The sequence below is a fragment of the Rutidosis leptorrhynchoides genome, chromosome 2 (assembly GCF_046630445.1).
Source record: "Rutidosis leptorrhynchoides isolate AG116_Rl617_1_P2 chromosome 2, CSIRO_AGI_Rlap_v1, whole genome shotgun sequence".
Lineage (NCBI taxonomy): Eukaryota > Viridiplantae > Streptophyta > Magnoliopsida > Asterales > Asteraceae > Rutidosis > Rutidosis leptorrhynchoides.
Window position 1 is genome coordinate 107,942,182 of NC_092334.1, and position 19,957 is coordinate 107,962,138.

The window sequence follows — 19,957 nt, forward strand, 5'->3', positions numbered from 1 at the left end:
TTGAAGGAAATGGCACCGACTACTCGACACACCGTGAATATGAATGAAGAGGAATTCCGTACTTTTCTAGCTTCAAACATAGCCGCAGTACAGGCTGCGCTACATACCAACAATAACCTTGGATCTAGCAGTACAGGAAATCGTGTAGGATGCACCTACAAAGAATTCACTGCCTGCAAACCTTTGGAATTTGATGGAACCGAAGGACCGATCGGATTGAAACGGTGGACCGAGAAGGTCGAATCGGTGTTTGCCATAAGTAAGTGTACTGAAGAGGACAAAGTGAAGTACGCTACGCATACCTTCACAGGTTCTGCGTTAACATGGTGGAATACCTATCTAGAGCAAGTGGGACAAGACGATGCGTACGCACTACCGTGGTCAGCATTCAAGTACATGATGAACGAGAAGTACCGTCCCAGAACCGAGGTCAATAAGCTCAAGACAGAACTTAGAGGGTTACGAACCCAAGGATTTGATATTACCACGTACGAAAGACGATTCACAGAATTGTGCCTATTGTGTCCGGGAGCATTCGAAGATGAGGAAGAGAAGATCGACGCATTTGTGAAAGGATTACCGGAAAGAATCCAAGAAGATATAAGTTCACATGAGCCCGCCTCTATACAACAGGCATATAGAATGGCTCACAAACTAGTGAACCAGATTGAAGAAAGAATTAAAGGACAGACTGCTGAAGAGGCCAATGTGAAGCAAGTCAAAAGAAAGTGGGAGGAAAACGGTGATAAGAATCACCAATACAACAACAACAGCAATTACAACAATAATCGCAACAATTATCCCAACAATCGCAACATCAATCGCAACTACAACAAACGGCCCAACAATAACAACAACAACAACAGCAACAGCAACTACAACAATCATCCCAACAACAATAATAACCGCAACAACAACAACAATCAGAAGCAGCTATGCCAAAGGTGTGAAAAGTATCACTCGGGGTTCTGCACCAAATTTTGCAACAAGTGTAAAAGAAATGGTCATAGCGCGGCGAAGTGTGAGGTCTACGGACCAGGGGTTAATAGAACGAAAGGAACAAATGGTGTCGGAACGAGTAATGGCGGAGCAAGTAGTGTCGGAGCAAGTTATGCCAATGTAGTTTGTTATAAATGTGGAAAACCGGGCCACATTATTAGAAATTGCCCGAACCAGGAGAACACAAATGGACAAGGCCGCGGAAGAGTTTTCAATATTAATGCGGCAGAGGCACAGGAAGACCCGGAGCTTGTTACGGGTACGTTTCTTATTGACAATAAATCTGCTTACGTTTTATTTGATTCGGGTGCGGATAGAAGCTATATGAGTAGAGATTTTTGTGCTAAATTAAGTTTTCCATTGACGCCTTTGGATAGTAAATTTTTACTCGAATTAGCAAATGGTAAATTAATTTCAGCAGATAATATATGTCGGAATCGAGAAATTAAACTGGTTAGCGAAACATTTAAGATTGATTTGATACCAGTAGAGTTAGGGAGTTTTGATGTGATAATCGGTATGGACTGGTTGAAAGAAGTGAAAGCGGAGATCGTTTGTTACAAAAATGCAATTCGCATTATACGAGAAAAAGGAAAACCCTTAATGGTGTACGGAGAAAAGGGCAACACGAAGCTACATCTTATTAGTAATTTGAAGGCACAAAAACTAATAAGAAAAGGTTGCTATGCTGTTCTAGCACACGTCGAGAAAGTACAAACTGAAGAAAAGAGCATCAATGATGTTCCCATTGCAAAAGAATTTCCCGATGTATTTCCGAAAGAATTACCGGGATTACCCCCACATCGATCCGTTGAATTTCAAATAGATCTTGTACCAGGAGCTGCACCAATAGCTCGTGCTCCTTACAGACTCGCACCCAGCGAGATGAAAGAACTGCAAAGCCAATTACAAGAACTTTTAGAGCGTGGTTTCATTCGACCAAGCACATCACCATGGGGAGCTCCTGTTTTGTTTGTCAAGAAGAAAGATGGTACATTCAGGTTGTGTATCGACTACCGAGAGTTGAACAAACTTACCATCAAGAACCGCTACCCACTACCGAGAATCGATGAATTATTTGATCAACTACAAGGCTCGTCTGTTTATTCAAAGATTGACTTACGTTCCGGGTATCATCAAATGCGGGTGAAAGAAGATGATATTCCAAAGACTGCTTTTAGAACACGTTACGGTCATTACGAGTTTATGGTCATGCCGTTTGGTTTAACTAATGCACCAGCTGTGTTCATGGACCTTATGAACCGAGTGTGTGGACCATACCTTGACAAGTTTGTCATTGTTTTCATTGATGACATACTTATTTACTCAAAGAATGACCAAGAACACGGTGAACATTTGAGAAAGGTGTTAGAAGTATTGAGGAAGGAAGAATTGTACGCTAAGTTTTCAAAGTGTGCATTTTGGTTGGAAGAAGTTCAATTCCTCGGTCACATAGTGAACAAAGAAGGTATTAAGGTGGATCCGGCAAAGATAGAAACTGTTGAAAAGTGGGAAACCCCGAAAACTCCGAAACACATACGCCAGTTTTTAGGACTAGCTGGTTACTACAGAAGGTTCATCCAAGACTTTTCCAGAATAGCAAAACCCTTGACTGCATTAACGCATAAAGGGAAGAAATTTGAATGGAATGATGAACAAGAGAAAGCGTTTCAGTTATTGAAGAAAAAGCTAACTACGGCACCTATATTGTCATTGCCTGAAGGGAATGATGATTTTGTGATTTATTGTGATGCATCAAAGCAAGGTCTCGGTTGTGTATTAATGCAACGAACGAAGGTGATTGCTTATGCGTCTAGACAATTGAAGATTCACGAACAAAATTATACGACGCATGATTTGGAATTAGGCGCGGTTGTTTTTGCATTAAAGACTTGGAGGCACTACTTATATGGGGTCAAAAGTATTATATATACCGACCACAAAAGTCTTCAACACATATTTAACCATAAACAACTGAATATGAGGCAGCGTAGGTGGATTGAATTATTGAATGATTACAACTTTGAGATTCGTTACCACCCGGGGAAGGCAAATGTGGTAGCCGATGCCTTGAGCAGGAAGGACAGAGAACCCATTCGAGTAAAATCTATGAATGTAATGATTCATAATAACCTTACTACTCAAATAAAGGAGGCGCAACAAGGAGTTTTAAAAGAGGGAAATTTAAAGGATGAAATACCCAAAGGATCGGAGACGCATCTTAATATTCGGGAAGACGGAACCCGGTATAGGGCTGAAAGGATTTGGGTACCAAAATTTGGAGATATGAGAGAAATGGTACTTAGAGAAGCTCATAAAACCAGATACTCAATACATCCTGGAACGGGGAAGATGTACAAGGATCTCAGGAAATATTTTTGGTGGCCGGGTATGAAAGCCGATGTTGCTAAATACGTAGGAGAATGTTTGACGTGTTCTAAGGTCAAAGCTGAGCATCAGAAACCATCAGGTCTACTTTAACAACCCGAAATCCCAGAATGGAAATGGGAAAACATTACCATGGATTTCATCACTAAATTGCCAAGGACTGCAAGTGGTTTTGATACTATTTGGGTAATAGTTGATCATATCACCAAATCAGCACACTTCCTGCCAATAAGAGAAGATGACAAGATGGAGAAGTTAGCACGACTGTATTTGAAGGAAGTCATATCCAGACATGGAATACCAATCTCTATTATCTCTGATAGGGATGGCAGATTTATTTCAAGATTCTGGCAGACATTACAGCAAGCATTAGGAACTCGTCTAGACATGAGTACTGCCTATCATCCACAAACTGATGGGCAGAGCGAAAGGACGATACAAATGCTTGAAGACATGCTACGAGCATGTGTTATTGATTTCGGAAACAGTTGGGATCGACATCTACCGTTAGCAGAATTTTCCTACAACAACAGCTACCATTCAAGCATTGAGATGGCGCCGTTTGAAGCACTTTATGGTAGAAAGTGCAGGTCTCCGATTTGTTGGAGTGAAGTGGGGGATAGACAGATTACGGGTCCGGAGATTATACAAGAAACTACCGAGAAGATCATCCAAATTCAACAACGGTTGAAAACCGCCCAAAGTCGACAAAAGAGCTACGCTGACATTAAAAGAAAAGATATAGAATTTGAAATTGGAGAGATGGTCATGCTTAAAGTTGCACCTTGGAAAGGCGTTGTTCGATTTGGTAAACGAGGGAAATTAAATCCAAGGTATATTGGACCATTCAAGATTATTGATCGTGTCGGACCAGTAGCTTACCGACTTGAGTTACCTCAACAACTCGCGGCTGTACATAACACTTTCCACGTCTCGAATTTGAAGAAATGTTTTGCTAAAGAAGATCTCACTATTCCGTTAGATGAAATCCAAATCAACGAAAAACTTCAATTCATCGAAGAACCCGTCGAAATAATGGATCGTGAGGTTAAAAGACTTAAGCAAAACAAGATACCAATTGTTAAGGTTCGATGGAATGCTCGTAGAGGACCCGAGTTCACCTGGGAGCGTGAAGATCAGATGAAGAAGAAATACCCGCATCTATTTCCAGAAGATTCGTCAACACCTTCAACAGCTTAAAATTTCGGGACGAAATTTATTTAACGGGTAGGTACTGTAGTGACCCGAACTTTTCCATGTTTATATATATTAATTGAGATTGATATTTACATGATTAAATGTTTCCAACATGTTAATCAATCAAACTTGTTAAGACTTGATTAATTGAAATATGTTTCATATAGACAATTGACCACCCAAGTTGACCTGTGATTCACGAACGTTAAAACTTGTAAAAACTATATGATGACATATATATGGATATATATATAGTTAACATGATACTATGATAAGTAAACATATCATTAAGTATATTAACAATGAACTACATATGTAAAAACAAGACTACTAACTTAATGATTTTTAAACGAGACATATATGTAACGATTATCGTTGTAAAGACATTTAATGTATATATATCACATTAAGAGATATTCATACATGATAATATCATGATAATATAATAATTTAAAATCTCATTTGATATTATAAACATTGGGTTAACAACATTTAACAAGATCGTTAACCTAAAGGTTTCAAAACAACACTTACATGTAACGACTAACGATGACTTAACGACTCAGTTAAAATGTATATACATGTAGTGTTTTAATATGTATTTATACACTTTTGAAAGACTTCAATACACTTATCAAAATACTTCTACTTAACAAAAATGCTTAAAATTACATCCTCGTTCAGTTTCATCAACAATTCTACTCGTATGCACCCGTATTCGTACTCGTACAATACACAGCTTTTAGATGTATGTACTATTGGTATATACACTCCAATGATCAGCTCTTAGCAGCCCATGTGAGTCACCTAACACATTTGGGAACCATCATTTGGCAACTAGCATGAAATATCTCATAAAATTACAAAAATATGAGTAATCATTCATGACTTATTTACATGAAAACAAAATTACATATCCTTTATATCTAATCCATACACCAACGACCAAAAACACCTACAAACACTTTCATTCTTCAATTTTCTTCATCTAATTGATCTCTCTCAAGTTCTATCTTCAAGTTCTAAGTGTTCTTCACAAATTCCAAAAGTTCTAGTTTCATAAAATCAAGAATACTTTCAAGTTTGCTAGCTCACTTCCAATCTTGTAAGGTGATCATCCAACCTCAATAAATCTTTGTTTCTTACAGTAGGTTATCATTCTAATACAAGGTAATAATCATATTCAAACTTTGGTTCAATTTCTATAACTATAACAATCTTATTTCAAGTGATGATCTTACTTGAACTTGTTTTCGTGTCATGATTCTGCTTCAAGAACTTCGAGCCATCCAAGGATCCATTGAAGCTAGATCCATTTTTATCTTTTCCAGTAGGTTTATCCAAGGAACTTAAGGTAGTAATGATGTTCATAACATCATTCGATTCATACATATAAAGCTATCTTATTCGAAGGTTTAAACTTGTAATCACTAGAACATAGTTTAGTTAATTCTAAACTTGTTCGCAAACAAAAGTTAATCCTTCTAACTTGACTTTTAAAATCAACTAAACACATGTTCTATATCTATATGATATGCTAACTTAATGATTTAAAACCTGGAAACACGAAAAACACCGTAAAACCGGATTTACGCCGTCGTAGTAACACCGCGGGCTGTTTTGGGTTAGTTAATTAAAAACTATGATAAACTTTGATTTAAAAGTTGTTATTCAGAGAAAATGATTTTTATTATGAACATGAAACTATATCCAAAAATTATGGTTAAACTCAAAGTGGAAGTATGTTTTCTAAAATGGTCATCTAGACGTCGTTCTTTCGACTGAAATGACTACCTTTACAAAAATGACTTGTAACTTATTTTTCCGACTATAAACCTATACTTTTCTGTTTAGATTCATAAAATAGAGTTCAATATGAAACCATAGCAATTTGATTCACTCAAAACGGATTTAAAATGAAGAAGTTATGGGTAAAACAAGATTGGATAATTTTTCTCATTTTAGCTACGTGAAAATTGGTAACAAATCTATTCCAACCATAACTTAATCAACTTGTATTGTATATTATGTAATCTTGAGATACCATAGACACGTATACAATGTTTCGACCTATCATGTTGACACATATATATATATTTCGGAACAACCATAGACACTCTATATGTGAATGTTGGAGTTAGCAATACAGGGTTGAGGTTGATTCCAAAATATATATAGTTTGAGTTGTGATCAATACTGAGATACGTATACACTGGGTCGTGGATTGATTCAAGATAATATTTATCGATTTATTTCTGTACATCTAACTGTGGACAACTAGTTGTAGGTTACTAACGAGGACAGCTGACTTAATAAACTTAAAACATCAAAATATATTAAAAGTGTTGTAAATATATTTTGAACATACTTTGATATATATGTATATATTGTTATAGGTTCGTGAATCAACCGGTGGCCAAGTCTTACTTCCCGACGAAGTAAAAATCTGTGAAAGTGAGTTATAGTCCCACTTTTAAAATCTAATATTTTTGGGATGAGAATACATGCAGATTTTATAAATGATTTACAAAGTAGACACAAGTACGTGAAACTACATTCTATGGTTGAATTATCGAAATCGAATATGCCCCTTTTTATTAAGTCTGGTAATCTAAGAATTAGGGAACAGACACCCTAATTGACGCGAATCCTAAAGATAGATCTATTGGGCCTAACAAACCCCATCCAAAGTACCGGATGCTTTAGTACTTCGAAATTTATATCATATCCGAAGGGTGTCCCGGAATGATGGGGATATTCTTATATATGCATCTTGTTAATGTCGGTTACCAGGTGTTCACCATATGAATGATTTTTATCTCTATGTATGGGATGTGTATTGAAATATGAAATCTTGTGGTCTATTATTATGATTTGATATATATAGGTTAAACCTATAACTCACCAACATTTTTGTTGACGTTTTAAGCATGTTTATTCTCAGGTGATTATTAAGAGCTTCCGCTGTCGCATAGTTAAATAAGGACGAGATTTGGAGTCCATGCTTGTATGATATTGTGTAAAAACTGCATTCAAGAAACTTATTTTGTTGTAACATATTTGTATTGTAAACCATTATGTAATGGTCGTGTGTAAACAGGATATTTTAGATTATCATTATTTGATAATCTACGTAAAGCTTTTTAAAACCTTTATCTATGAAATAAAGGTTATGGTTTGTTTTAAAAATGAATGCAGTCTTTGAAAAACGTCTCATATAGAGGTCAAAACCTCGCAACGAAATCAATTAATATGGAACGTTTTTAATCAATAAGAACGGGACATTTCAAATGTCTTCACAAACAATCATAACTCTTAACAGAATTACCATACGCCACCATAAAGATTATCACACTTAGAATATCACATTCCAAGCATTTCACCTCGTCACATGTTGTATAACCAGCTGCACTGTTATGGTGCAGCTTCATGTTTAGCTTTCCCTAGAAGTTTCATCAGCTACAACATCCGTTTCCACAACACAACCTGCATCAACGCCAAACTAATACCCATGTGCAATTGTGGAACTGCTAACGAACATCCCTTTCCATGGTGGCGCGGATACACCATGAGGATGACGTGACTTCAGAGAATTTGTCACTCTCCGTAACAACAGAGATAATGTTAACGTCTTTGGAGCCATTTGCCAATTTAGCTCCACCTGTACAATTAACCCTTACATTTCCAGTCTTCCCACACCCACGGCATACAAGATTCTTTCTAGAGTTTCTCTTACGCCTATCCGAACACAACAGTACCGTACTTTCTGATGACGAGACCCCTTTACCTTCCAGTCTTTTCTCCTCGGATAGGAGTTTGCTAGTAACATCTTCAAACTTCAGAGTTTCCTTCCCATACATCAAAATAAGTTTCGTGTGCTCATATGACGATAGATAATATTAAACTCAAACCTTTATCTTCATCATCCACTTTAACTCCAATAGCTTCCAGTTCTGAAACAATACCATTAAGAATACTCAAATAATCTGAAATCTTTGAACCCCCATCCATACGCAAAGTATGGACCTGTTCTTTAAGACACAATCGAATTAAGATGCCCTTGCCCTAGTACAACTGCTCCAACTTATCCTAAAGTTCCTTAGCCGTGGATAACCCGTGCACATTTGCAAGCACGTTCTCTGCAAGACACAAACGAATCACACTTGCCGCCCTCAAATCCATATCATCTCATTCTTCTTCATTGAACTTACAGCTAGAATCACTACCGAAAAAGGTGGGTTTACATTTCAATGCCTTGTGTAAACCGGACTGAATCAACATATTCTTGACTTGAACTTGCCACAAGCCAAAATTGATCCTCCCATAAAATTTCTCTACATCAAACCTCATTGTACTGAACTTTACATCGTATCCGTATCTTATGAACAACATATTCTTTGATTTTGCCCACGTTTCAACTGGTCGACAGATGTAGTGGAGAGGCAGGATCCGTTAAATTGAAAAATCCAACAACCAAGTCCACTACAAATTCTTGACACCACTTACTCCGAATCAGAAAAAATATGTCTAACCAGATACCCATACGATCAATAGAAATAGTTTCTGATGTCGAAGCTCAGTCAAAGCCCCGACCACGGAGCATACTCCGACTCATATAACCGAGACCCTCTGCCAAAGCTGACGCTTTGATACCAGTTGTTGGAAAATTACGGTCTCACTAATTCCCACCACCCAGCTCAACAATAAAAGTAAAGAAATAAGAAAAATTCACAACACAAGAATTTAACGTGGAAACTCCTAAACAGGAGAAAAATCACGGGGCCCCAAAGAGAGAAGTTCACTATATCACAAATTGTTACAAGACTCTCTTAAGACAACTACACTCTCCAAAGTATTTAACTAATACAACTTTCAAACAAGGGTAAGAAAGAAAGAAATAATCAAATACTTAAAGTGTATTGATTGGTGCAAGTTGGAATGAAGACTTAGTTCTCCTTTTATAACCAAGTCACCCACCTCCAACTTCTCTCTCCCACCTATGTGGGATAACATCCTTCCATCCACCTATGTGACAAAAAAACAACATGTCAATTTCTTGAAACCAAAAATTATAACCAACATTGTTTTCTTTTGGTTTGAACTAGTTTTCGAACCCTCGCTTCGCGCCGGGGGTTTGGTTTTCAATGTATTTTATTGTGTTTAGTTTGTAAAATTATTTCGTGGCTAACGATGATGTCGTTGAAGCGCAACTCGAGTCGAACTAAAAGGTATAACCCACGAAAGATTTAAATGTTATTTTAAATTAACAATATATGTGCATCTCCGCGTTTCGCTATGAATTTTCGACTTTTAAAAATTTAACGCAAAATCAACATGTATGAAAAGTACCTCAAATATTTAGCGTTTTTTAAAAAACGTCCATTTTGCGTATAGTTAGTGACATTGTGTTCCTAAAATTATTTCGAGTTTAATGATGGTGTTGGAAAAATTTAACTCGTTGCGAGCGAGAAGATATGACCCGTTGAATATTTGGATGGAGTTTATTTAAGATTTTTTTATGAAAATGGTTATTTGACAGTTTAACCCCCCTATTTGGGGGGTCGTTTTGAATTTTTGAAAAAAGTGTAGAGGGCTTTGTTGATGTAGTGAAATTTAGTTGAAATAAAAAAAAAGGTGAAATGACAAAAATACCCTTAATTACTATTCACCATTTTTGTCTATTAGATAATATATATAGTAATGTGGTTTGATTTTGTTTAGCCTTGGTTTATTGTTTCGATGACGTATTAATACCCTATAGGGTATTGTTACCGGTTTTTCAGTACCAATACCCAATACCATTTTGGTTTGGATGTGGTTTGATTTTATTTAGCCTTGGTCTAACGTTGATTGGCATTGGATTTAGGCTAAGTAGAATATTGGGAGCCGTATTTTACAACTCCTTAATTCTATTCGCAATAAGATTCGTCATTGTCACCTATTGGATCGAGATGAGAGATGGTTATACACTTTGAGTACTGACGGTATTTAATCGATTAAAACAACAAGTGTGTTTATGGATCAATCGTCGTTAGGCAGTTTACAGGTCAAGACCAAATGGTTTAAATTCGTCCTGAGAAAAGTTAACATTTTTTTATGGCGTTTCAGGTTAAATTTTCTTCCACTTGGTTGGAATCTTTTTGGGAAACGATTAGAGCTTAATTCCATCGTTTGCCCTATTTGTAATAATGTGCTCAGGTTGCAAATATTTGTTTCTTGGTGCTCGTTGGCTTTGGATATTTGGGGTAAGGTGCGGTTATGGATTGATTGCAACATACCTTCTTTTTCTTCGTGGGAGGACTTCATTACCGAGAGAGCTCAATTGTCATCTATTAACAAGGATCAGATCTTCGCGGTCGTGGTTACTCTTCATAACGCTTCCGAAATGACATTATATATAATGATTTTTTTTATAGAAATAGTTGGTTTGATGTGATTAAAATATTTTGTTTTCGTTGGCTCAAACATAAACGTCACTTAGTTTCAAATTGAAACTCATAGATTTCTATGCCTTTGTAATTTTTCCTTCAGCGCTTTGATGGAGAACGTTATATAATATACAATTTTAGTCGTCAAAAAAAGTAAAGTTAGTAGACCGACCAGATGGAAATTTAGTAGTCAAGCAATTTATTTTTCCTTTTTATGTGAAACAATAATAATTATTTTTTTTTAACTTTATATGTTTTCCTCTAACATGACCATATTACATAATACCACACAATCATTTTGTATTTGATTTTTCATATCGGGAGTACCGGTACGGAACATGTACCGAATAATATCGAAACCGCTTTTTGTCTAAACAAGGAACCGATACCGATACCGATACCGATACCGAATACCAACACTACAATATTTTAGTACCGATACGATTTCGATTTTTCGGTATTTTCGATATTCCTAGTATCCTTTGTTTTGTTTGTGCGTCTTTATTTATTGATTAGGAGCTCTGTTTTTTAATCTAGGTTTATGATTTTTTTTTTTTTTTTTTTTTTAAAAAAACCTCTCGTCTGATCTCATCTCATCTCATCTCATCTCATTTCTCATTTCTCATTATCTCTCTTCTTATTAAAAGAGAAGCAAAATTGTGTAATAAATTTTTGAAATCATAAATCATGACCATTAGATCTATAACAAAATCTCAATCCAACCGTTAATTTATTTGTCGAATTTAATATTACGTAACCTTTTTTCAAGATTAATGTCAAAGACATAAATACCCTTGCAGTGTAAGTTTTTTCAATCACAATTAATTGCATAACCGTTTCCTTTTTTGGCTCCATTGAAACCGCTAATTATTTTTCCAATCTTTTACCTACTTATATCAATTAACCCAAATCGATTCAATTTCCATGTTAGGCGATATCATACAAGAACCCATTTTTTTACGTCGTTTGAATTTTGAAATCAACCAATTTGTTGATTTACAATGTAGAATTGGAAATCTGAAATATCGTTCAACGATTACGAATCAACTCATCATCTAACTTCCATTATCGTTGAGGGTTATGCGATAGATAAACCCTGATGTCAATTTAATCTGGTAATCATCAATTATCGCCATTTTACTTGATTAAATCATGTTGAAGGAGTATTCCTTCTTGACGATTGTTCAAAATCGATTGAAAATGGGGCAAATATTAGAGTTTCATGTCCCGTTATCTCTGCGGTCGCCATTGGAATTTGCCTGCTTAATGGGATAATTGTACCTTATGTCCTACAACAATATCTATGTGAATCGTTGTCTATTCTTTACCACATATACACACCATCCCACTATATTAGTTAAGGTATAAATCTCTTAACTGAAGCTTCTTATATTGTTAAAATCTTTTTGCTTGCAAAAGTATGATATGTGAATGTTTAGTTTCAATACAAAAGGCTATATATTATGGTTTATTTGACATAGTGAAGTGATGTTATGACTCTTTTTTAGTCAAATGGATATGTTGGCTGAATGGCAATGAAAGATTGCTCCGACACCAGAGGTGAATCTCAACCTATAATTGTATAAACCACATGAATGTTTTTAGCAAGAGCTGAATTACATACGATAGTGATCTTCTTTATCGTTTGTGAAAGGCGTATCATATTGATATTTGTACATAACATTAAATTGAATTAATCCTTCTTCTTTTTATATAAGAGATGGCTTTGCTGGAGGCAACCCTCCATTTTACTTGATTAAATCATGTTGAAGTAGTATTCCTTCTTGACGATTGTTCAAAATCGATTGAATTTGGGGCATATATTAGAGTTTCATGCGATAAAAATTCCCGTGATCTTTGCCATCGCCATTGGTTGCCGGTATTTCTTCAGTAACTTTTTATAGGCTTAAAATTAGTAGTAGATAATTTTACTGATTTTATTGTTGTGTGTGGGGGTGATTTTGTTAACCCTAATCTTACGTAGATTTTTTTCTTGCTAAAATATGCCATTTGTGGGTTTTTGTGGGTTTTTCTTTCATGTTAATGTTGCGCAAAACATGTCTGTGTAAATGTTTAAAAGAGGTTGTTTTGATGTGATAATTTGTGATCATTTTTATTTCATGTTAATGTTGCGCAAAACCTTTCTGTGTAAACTAACAAACCAACATATGTAAGTTGACTGAATTGCATCTTCTATAGGTTATGTTTTTAACATTTAATGTGGCTTCTCTGACGATTTTTATATTTTGGGATGCTTTGAGTTATGTATTTTCAAAACTGCAGGCGTTAGAGACTTTGCTTCTAAAAGTTATGACAGTCCCTTCATCTTTTGAGACTGTTGGGCATATCATTCACCTAAATTTAAAAGAGGAACACATTCTCTATCAGAATCTTATAGCAAAGGTATTAGTGAGAGTGGCCGTTTCAACTTATTATTGGAATTATTTAGTTTTGTTATATTTAAGGGTTGCAAATGGGTAAAATCTCATTGGAACTGGTCGAATGGGCTGAATTTGAAAGTAACTTGAAGGGTTTATAAATGAGTTTAAACACTCTTAAGTTACTATTATACAAAAAAAAATTAGGCTTTCTTCAATTAATTTATGTCATCAATGTCAAATCATCAATTACTAATGAAGCTCGGGTAAAAGAGAAAAGAATATATAGGTCAACTCGAACCAACCTAAATTATTCATTCAAATATTAATACCCATCACCTGGCCACCGATCTCGCGATAACCAGTGTTTGGCTGAATATTTATGAGTTATGTTGTTTGCCAGGTTGTTTTGTTCTTATAAAGCTACTAGCTTGATCTATGTCAAAGGTAAAACTATCATGATATAAGTCATAATTTAAACTGTTAATGTGTTAATTTTTAAAATAGATTGTGTCAATATGATGTTCATGTATGTACGTTTGACATAAAGTTCCATATTGTAACTATGCTAATATGATACTGATGTATGTAAGTCATAGGTCAGGCTAATCCAAATCAAGATTCTCAAAGATTTTGAACAATTTGAATCCACCAGTAGAAGCCGCAGCTAAAGGTGTTTTTTAGGTAATTTCTTTTGAAAATCTTCTACTCGATACCATGAAAATTTCTTTGCGGCGTTAACAAGAAAAGGAAGGAAGAATAGTTAATTTGTCATCTGTGGGTCATTAATTTGCAGACAAACGAATCGACTTTGACAAAATCAATGATCAAGCAAGGTACACAACCAAAGTTCATTGCAACTAGGTGTACACGATGTTTAGTGTATATATATAGATAGAAGGAAATAATTAATTTTATTATTTAATTCAGTTATGGCCGATATGCGCCTATGGAGTGTAAAAGTTGGCCATTGTACTACACGCCAATGTACTACACGCCAATGAGCTAACAAGGATGTTAAGGTAATCTTATTTAATTAAATGATCATATTTAGTTTTATTAGTCTTGTGATATTTACATAACTCGAGAAAAGTAAGAAGTAGATAAAACTGCAAACTTATTGCATCTTGGTGTCATTGCAACCAATCTAATACGTCATCACGCCTTTCTTCAAGGTAAAGATGGATTCTTTATCTGGACATGTATGTTCATTATTGCATATTATCCTTTTCATATTGTGTTCTTGAAGCTGGTTTACAGAATTGGGTTGCTAAATACTTTGTGAAAACCATCCCACATGTTGGTGTTAGACCAGTTGTTTATTCAATTCTTAACCGAGTAAATTTTCAAGAAAGTGACCCACATCTTATCGTTTTGAATTTTTTATCTTCAGGGGCGGCGACTACATGCTATGTCGCATTGCACCCGCACCCAGAAGTGAGTGAGTATTTTGCAGACTGTAACAAATGGAAGACGGAAGATGAATTCTATCGAGTTCTTCTGCACTCACAAATGTTTATTTACTTTGTTAGCATATATTTAATCTCAAAATGGATTTTTGTGTTCTAACAATGTTATATTTGAATATCAATTATTCATTTCATGTTATTTCTATTTTACTATAAAAAAAATCTTCTTAAAAAACCCCGCGAATTCGCGGGTCTTTACCTAGTTATACATTAAATGAAAACCTTAATAGTGCATGTATGATTGTAAGTCATGATTCTAATACCAACGCCATGAAAGAAAAGGTAAATTTTCGTGTAACTTAAGTATATGTTCAACTGTTACCATACTACTTCATTTGTACGATAAATATCTTTATATATTACAGATTAATATTTTATATAGAATATGATGAGAAAACTACTAGTACGAGAAGCCGTAAGAAGTTGTGATGTGGTCCAGCGGTTGGTGGCATGCCTCCTCTAGGGGAGGTCAGGAGTTCGACCCCCGTTGGCTACATATTAAAAACATAATTTCATCCCTGCTATGAAGTATCCACCCATGACACCTTTCCCATATCGTTTGGGGGTAGAGGGGAGAGAGTTTTACTTGGTCATGCCCTTGGATCGGTTTCAAGGTTTCCTCCCGGGCAGCGATGGGGGTGGGGTTATTATCAATGCATCGGCATAGTCGAAACGGGAGATGATCGCAACAGGTGGTTTAGTCCCCCTCGAATGATCCCAATCGCTCTCCAAAAAATGTAAATTTTGAAGGCTAATATAATTGTACACTTTTAAGGAATACTATACAAATTTAGAACAAAAGGAGTTGACTAAAGACGTTGAAAGACTTAAACATGAATTTCGTACTAACAACTCGCAAGTATACCATTTAACCCGCAACTTTATTTAATTAGATGTTATTATTTATTGTACTTGTATTATAATCTTGAACCATTTACATATATATTTTGGTTTTTATTATTGTATTAGCCTTTTTGATTAGTTATGTTGTATATATTTTTTTAATATTCAGGTCAGTCCTATTCACGGGTTATGTGTTTAGGCGGAAAAATTAACTAAATAATGGGTAAACGAGTCCCAACGAGTAAAAAAATTATTGCGTGCAACAACACATAATTTTTCGCTATAATTTATACATTTGATATAAATCACGATCGTTAAAGCCGTCATAATATATATTTTCAACAGATTTACGACATAACGTAGATTTGACAATCTCGTCTATAACCACGAGGGCTCTATCTTTTTAATTAGAATTCAAATTATTATGGTTTATAATATGTGTCATATTTATACCATATTCACGTACATGACTACATAATATCATTCAATTCAAATTCGTCTGTATTTTTATTCATATACATTACGTTTAAAAATAGAGAGAATATCATATATCACCTCATTAAACATTAAAATTACTTATTTCCCCAACTAAACATCTTAATATCATATATACCTAACTTAAATTCAATATCCTTCAAAAATACCATTTATCTAATATAATCATAATTAACAAATATAAATGTACAAATAATAAAACTTCTTACTACTATACCCTTTTTCTTTTAGGTTTTCTCTTACTACAGATGAAAATATAAAAAGATGAATGCTTAATTTAAACTTGAGTACATGTAAATTTAAACTGAGATAGCATGTTCTGAACAATACCAATCATTTTACCAATTGATTGACGGATCAATCAATTATCAATTATTATTATTATTATTTTTTATACTAAAATCAATTTTCATGAACATGTATAATTTTCTGTTCTCTCGATCCTCCTATTCACATCTAAAGTGGTCTTGTATGTTTCAATGCCTCCAAATTAATCATCCAAAGGTTTTAATTTATTTCTCTAAAATCTTACCTTTTCATATCAAAATATGAAATCGTAAAATGCTTTCACGATGATCAAATTAATTTATTTTTTTTATTTCAATTCAATGAAATTGCACCATGCTTTCAACAAACGAAATCACTTTACTAACAATGTTTTTGTTCCCCAAAAGAGAAGGGTATAATAGTAACTGAGTTTATGATATAAACTTTTAAGTGTATTAATTATAGTTAAATTAAAAATTTAAGTAAATTTGAGAGATTTAAAATTTAAATTGGATATATATGATATTAAGATGTTTAGTTGGAGATATATGTAATATTGGTGTTTAATGAGGGGATATAAAATATTCACTCTTAAAAATATAATCAACCTAACATTAATTTATTATGTTTAAGTCATGTGAAAACGCGTGTTATATACAATTAAAAATAAAAATATATCATGTATAATATTTTACTTATTTATTATTTGCTTATCGGATAATAATGTGCACACAATATATTTTTATCCATATACAATTAAACTGCTGTACATTACAATAATCTATATATTTATATAAACAAGAGATTAATCTAGTATGCATGTCATTAACACCTTATTAGTAAGATATTAGGCCATGTGAAATTCACAGAATTTCTGATTTTAATAATTGAAAAATACTACTAACAAAAAGGAAACAGTGTAACAAACTGCTAATAAATTTAAATACTTTAGATAAAAACAATAAGCAATAAGCAATTCAGATGTACCCATCTTTTTTCTCTCTATAACGACCCGTCAAAATCGCTATTGACGCGGCACGTTAATCATTGATTCCACAGTGAGGTTTTGACCTCTATATGATACGTTTTGATAAAATATTGCATTCATTAAAATAAGTGACTTTCTAAACATAGAAAGTTATAAACATGTAGGCGAGTGCTTAGGTATAAGCAAAACCCCAAAGTACATAAGTCTTTAATTTATAGGTTGACATCACAGTCCAATTATTTATTACACAACGCAGTTTTATTTTGAATGCAATAAACTTTGTACAAAGCATGAGAGACTCCATGCAGGCAACAAGCACATCACAGCGGAAGCAGTCTAAGGACCTGAGAATAAAAAATGCCAAAAAGTCAACATGAATGTTGGTGAGTTATAGGTTTAATTGCTCGAGTCATAAACATATATAAAGATAGACCACAAGATTTCATCAAAAGTTTATCAATAGATTCTACGTAACAGAGCACCCTGGTAACTAAACTTAACGCTATAGTGATAATTACCCCATTCGTTTTAATACACGCAAACCAACGTGTCTTAAACTCAAATAACATATGTCCGTTAAAAGGCTAGCGCTCTAGCTCGGACGGGGATGTCAAGCCCTATGGATCCATATACAATTATTCGCGCCCACTAGTCCATATCCTATGTACTGGAAGCTACTAGTTACCAAAGCTAAGGGATTTTCGGTTTAACTCAGTGTAGAATTTAGTATGTACTTGTAGTGACTCGAACTTTTCCATGTTTATATATATATTAAATGAAATTTTGATTTACATGATTAAGTGTTTCCAACATGTTAAGCAATCAAACTTGTTAAGACTTGATTAATTGAAATAGGTTTCATATAGACAATTGATCACCCATGTTGACCGGCGATTCACGAACGTTACAAAATTGTAAAAAACTACATGTTGTGGTATATATAGACATATATATATGGTTTACATAAGATTATGATGAGTAAGTATCGCACTAAGTATATTAACAATGTGTGATATACATAAGAAATGAGATTACTAAGTTAAGAAACTCGAAATGATATATATAATGATTATCGTTATGATAATGTCTACTAAATACATATGTATCATATTAAGATATTGATACACTATATTTAACATGATAAAATGATATTTAAATATATCATTAAGTGTGTTAACAATGAACTACATATGTAAAAAAAAAAAAAACTAGACTACTAACCCAAGAATTACGAAACGAGACTTATATGTAACGATTATCGTTGTAACGATATTTTAATGTATATATCATATTAAGAGATATTCATACATCATAATATCATGATAATATAATAATTTAACATCTCATTTGATATAATAAACATTGGGTTAACAACATTAATTGAGATCGTTAACTTAAAGGTTTCAAAACAACACTTACATGTAACGACTAACGAAGACTTAACGACTCCATTAGAATGTATATACATGTTGTGTTTTGATATGTATTCTTACACTTTTGAAAGACTTCAAGACACATATCAAAGTACTTCTACTTAACAAAAATGCTTACAATTACATCCTCATTCAGTTTCATCAACAATTCTACTCGTATGCACCCGTATTCGTACTCGTACAATACACAATTTTTAGATGTATGTACTATTGGTATATACACTCCAATGATCAGCTCTTAGCAGCCTATGTGAGTCACCTAACACATGTGGGAACCATCATTTGGCAACTAGCATGAAATATCTCATAAAATTACAAAAATATTAGTAATCATTCATGACTTATTTACATGAAAATAAAATTACATATCCTTTATATCTAATCCATATACCAACGACCAAAAACACCTACAAACACTTTCATTCTTCAATTTTCTTCATCTAATTGATCTCTCTCAAGTTCCATCTTCAAGTTCTAAGTGTTCTTCATAAATTCCATAAGTATAGTTTCATAAAAATCAAGAATACTTCCAAGTTTGCAAGTCTACTTCCAAGCTTTCTAATCCATTCCAAGTAATCATCTAAGATCAAGGAACCTTTGTTATTTACAGTAGGTTATCTTTCTAATTCAATGTAATATTCATATTCAAACTTTGATTCAATTTCTACAACTATAACAATCTTATTTCGAGTGAAAATCTTACTTGAACTGTTTTCGTGTCATGATTCTGCTTCAAGAACTTTCAAGCCATCCAAGGATCCTTTGAAGCTAGATCCATTTTTCTCATTTCCAGTGGTTTTATCCAGAAAACTTGAGGTAGTAATGATGTTCATAACATCATTCGATTCATACATATAAAGCTATCTTATTCGCAGGTTTAAACTTGTAATCACTAGAACATAGTTTAGTTAATTCTAAACTTGTTCGCAAACAAAAGTTAATCCTTCTAACTTGACTTTTAAAATCAACAAAACACATTTTCTATATCTATATGATATGCTAACTTAATGATTTAAAACCTGGAAACACAATGAACACCATAAAATCGGATATACGCCGTCGTAGTGAAACC